The sequence below is a fragment of the Labeo rohita genome, unplaced genomic scaffold, assembly GCF_022985175.1.
Source record: "Labeo rohita strain BAU-BD-2019 unplaced genomic scaffold, IGBB_LRoh.1.0 scaffold_1557, whole genome shotgun sequence".
NCBI classification, from domain to species: domain Eukaryota; kingdom Metazoa; phylum Chordata; class Actinopteri; order Cypriniformes; family Cyprinidae; genus Labeo; species Labeo rohita.
Genome location: NW_026127733.1, coordinates 13,071 through 17,594, shown reverse-complemented (window position 1 = coordinate 17,594; position 4,524 = coordinate 13,071). Strand labels below are relative to the sequence as shown.

General features: G+C 50.3%; 1 pseudogene; it reads left to right on the top strand.

Moving 5' to 3' along the window:
- The first annotated feature begins 344 nt into the window (after positions 1 to 344).
- On the top strand, positions 345 to 3,399 carry LOC127158547 (uncharacterized; annotated as a pseudogene).
- The last annotated feature ends 1,125 nt before the right edge of the window (positions 3,400 to 4,524 follow it).

The window sequence follows — 4,524 nt, the reverse complement described above, 5'->3', positions numbered from 1 at the left end:
GGGTGCAGTCTCCTGCTGCACCACACTTACAAATGTGTGAATCACAGCTGGAGATTAAAATGAAGAAGACGCAGAGGTTTTTATTGAACTTCATGTCAAGAGAGAAGAAATAAAAGGTCTATAGAGCGAAAAATGAAACCGCTTTTTGGAAAAATGAGTCACTATGTGATGTTTTATTAACAAATTTCGGGAGAAGCTCGCACAGATAATTAACACGGCCAATTCACCATCAGCAATCACACTCCAAATCCGAGCACCACAAGAGAATCCCTATAAATAGCCAAGCAGTCCTACCTTCATTATCTCTAGTCTTTTCAGCATTGGCTCACCCAATCGCCGCAAATATGTCAGAGACCGAATCATTCCTCGAGGATAATTCCTTCGAAACTGAGGATCCCGCAGCGCCTCCAGCCACTGTCCAGGCCGCCGTTCAGGCCACCGCTCAGGTCACCAGCGCTCCGCAGGATCCAACAATCGAGACTGCGGCTGCACCACTGCTAATACTTCCAGATGCCGAATCACGCTGTAACCACCACCTTCCAGGCTTCAGCCATCTCCTCCAGCGTCTTCTTACGCTTTAGCCCTCTCCTCCGCCCCGGCCAAGGGGAAATGGCCTGTAGCTGGACTCCGCCGATCAACAAAAGCGGATCTCCTCGACCTCTACGCTTCTCTCCAAGCAGGGCAAAATCCAAACTCCACTCCTCCCTCCAGGGCCTCGGGCAGAGCATGCACGGGCCACAGCACTCCCTACTCGCGGTCCGAGCAAACCACCACTCCTTCAAGAACCGCTTCCTGGTCATCAGGCCGCAGCAAAAACCGTCAGCGAGCCTGGGCCACGCCCCGAATGCCGCGGTCACCAGCCACCGCCCTCCTCCTCGATCATCTGAGAGCTAGCTCGCCCCCACCAGTGGCAAAATCCCGTTGGCAGCATTTGCCCCACTATTCTCCCAACCCCCTCCCCTACCCATGGCCCACAGCACCGCCATCCAATTCTAACGTGAGCATTCCTCCGCTAATGGCACAAGCACCGGTGCCCACCATACCCCCTCCCTTTCCATTCTCTTTCCTCTGCCCCAGGAGCAGTCCCTAGCATGAGCTTGCCTCCACTAATGACGCGGGCTCCGATGCCCGCCATTCCCCCTCCCTTTCCATTCTCTTTCATCTGCCCCAGGAGCAGTCCCTAGCATGAGCTAGGTCACCCTTAAAAATTCAGCGCACAACCCGTATATTGTCATTCGCCGAATTTACCATTGCCTTCACCCGCTACACAGAAGTCATCTGTGCCGCTTTTCCCCACAGGAGACGTGAGCTCAGCGACTATCTCACGACAGTCGTTGAACCCGCGCTATCATATGGAGGTTCCCACTTTTACACTTACCATAAGTTGTTCACCGCCAAATGCACCGTCTGGGTAGCCCAGTGGAACCAGTGTCCTTATTGGGGGGCTCTGGACACCGAACTCCATAGCAGAGTGTTTCTGGGCTGCCATAACATCTCTTGCGCAGTCTGCCGTTCATTTTCTCACTCCACCATCAGCTGCCCTTTCATCAATCCATCCATTCCTCCCCGCCCTGAATCATCCCAACCCAAGTCCACCAGCTGTCACGCCTTATGGATACCCCAGCCACTCCCACTCCCACATTTCGCTGCGGCCCATCTTCCTCCGACAGCCAGGTCTGCGCCTGCTTTAATAGCGGCAGATGCACAAGACAACGCTGCTGGTTCATGCACGTTTGCAATTTTTGTGGCGGTGCTCATGCCAGTCTGATTTGTCCCGTCCAAAAATCTGCAAATAAAAATTCTAAGCAATATTTATCGATTCCTGTAAATGTTTCTCGTTTGTCTGCGGAATTGCTTCATCACCCTGATTCTCATTTTACAGATTATGTTCTTTCAGGTCTCTCACACGGCTTCCACCTCCCCTCCCAAAGCCTCATCTGCCCAAATCTCCAGTCCACTCTCGCCGAACCCGAAACAGTTGACCTCCTAATCAAAAAAGAAATAGACGCAAATTTCATGATCGGCCCCTTTTTCGTCCCTCCCTTCTGCATTTTTCGGGTCAGCCCCATTGGCATAGCCACCAGAAAATTTTCAGGCAAAAAACGCCTCATAATCGATCTCTCATCCCCACATTATTCCCCATTCCCGAGCATTAACAGCCTCATTCCGCTCAAAGAATTCTCTCTCCACTATCACGACGTCGACCAAGCCATCACCCTAATTAAAGATGCAGGTCGCGGTGCTTGGCTGGCCAAACTTGACATTACCTCCGCCTTTAAAGTAATGCCCATCCACCCAGATTTTTGGCACTTGTTCGGCATCTGCTGGCAGAATAAATTCTGCTTTGCTGTTTGCCTCACATTTGGTTGCAGAAGCAGCCCTAAAATTTTCGACACGTTTTCAGAGGCAATTTGCTGGATCCTTTCCAACAATTACAACATACCCTATTTGGTTCATCTTTTAGACAATTTCTTAATCATCTCGCCCCCAGACTCCGTCCCAGCTGCACACCTCTTGACAACCCAAAAGCATTTTTCAGAGCTCGGGATTCCCCTCGCCCAAGACAAAACCGAGGGTCCTAGCACTTCCATCGAATATTTAGGCATCAGCTTGGATTCACAAAAATTCCTGGCCTCTCTACCCAAAGAAAAAATTGACAGGATGGTTCTGGTAGCCTCCACTTTGTTAACCAACTCTAGCTGTTCCACACGCGAGCTGTTATCTATTCCAGATCATCTGAATTTCACGATGCGCATCATCCCGCAAGGCCGCCCCTTCATCTCCCACCTCCTCTCCCTCGTGTCCTCCGCCCACGCACTAGAGGACCACATATCCCTAACTGACTCGTGCCGCAACAAGCTCAGTCTATGAATATCCTTCCTCAAACAATGGAACGGCTTATCTTTCTTCTACAGCAACCTGATTTCTTCCTCAATCGATATCCAATTATATACTGACGCTGCCCCCTCCGTCGGTTTCGGAGGTTTTTTCCGAGGCCGCTGGTTCGCTTCCACATGGCCCCCCCAGCTGGCAGATTTGCCACAGCAGCTATCATCCTCAGCGCTATTCGAGCTTTATCCGTTAGTGGCCGCAGCCTCCCTATGGGGCAAAGAGTGGTCCGCCACCAGCATCGTCGTCCACTGCGACAACAAAGCTACCGTGCACTGCATTAACAAAGGTCGTTCCCATTCCCTCGCATTAATGCCTTTGTTAAGATGCTTGATTTGGATTTCGGCTTGTGACCAATTCATTATAACTGCAAAACACATTCCCGGGTCAAAAATCCAAATAGCTGACTCTCTTTCTCGTTTTGCCTTCCAGAAATTCAGATTGCTGGCACCAGAGGCGGACACGCTCCCAACCCCAGTTTCTCCTTATTCAGAACTGATATTCCCATAAACCACCCTCTGAGACCTCTCCTCCAAGCCTCCATTGATTCCATTCTTCAAGCTGTCTCCACTAGGACCATCCAATCCTACCTTACAGCATGGAAACGTTTTAAAACATTCCACTCTGCTTATAGTCTATCATTCCCTGATTTTTCCCTGCTGTCTATCACTTCATTTATCTCCCATCTCAACATCAACAAAAACCACCAAATCAGCTCCATTAAAGGATACCTAAGCGGAATCCAGTTTTTCCACAAACTGTTATACGGCTCGCCTTCACCCCATATAACCAATTCACAGACCTCCCTTCCCATTAAAGGTATCCAAAAAACCCATCCCAACCGCCCAGACCCCAGGCAACCTATAACTTGAAAAATCTTGGCCAAATGCATCTCCACCCTCCATAAAGGTTACCATTCCGTCCACACTGCCCGCACATTAGACGCCATGTTTATCCTGGCTTTCTTCGGTTTCCTCAGATGCTCTGAGCTCGCCATTACATCTGGCTTTAACCCAGCCATCCACCCAACTATCTCCGATCTAGAAGTGCTAGACGACGAAACCATCTCTTACTTCATAAAACACAGTAAGACAGACCAAACAAAGAAAGGCCACTTCATTTATATTTTTAACCTCCAATCGCCCATCCAACCATTCCAAGCCCTCCTAGCCTTCCTTCATCTTAGGAAATCCCAATCCAAACTCCCTTCCGACCCCCTTTTTACAGATGACTTCAACCGCCCCGCCACTCGCTTCTGGTTCCAAAAGCACCTCAAGTCCGTCTTGCTCCTCTCCGGTACCCCAGCCGACAACTTTTCCAGCCATTCATTCCGAAAAGGCGCAGCAACCACAGAGGCCCAAAAAGGCCTCTCTCAGCAGCAGATCCAAGCAGTTGGTCGCTGGTCATCAGAAGCTTTCAAGAGCTATATCTGATCAGATCGCTCCCTCATCAAGGAAGCCCACAGAACCCTAGTCGGCCAACCCGTTTAACGCCAGTCCATTCCCGTCCATTTGATCTCCAGATTGTCCACAGTAACCCCTTTTTTAATTTCCCTTCCGCAACGACACATCCCCGCTTCGACCATCCCCTCAGCATCCCACTCCAGTAGGAGCTTCTCACCTTCTTTGCCGCACT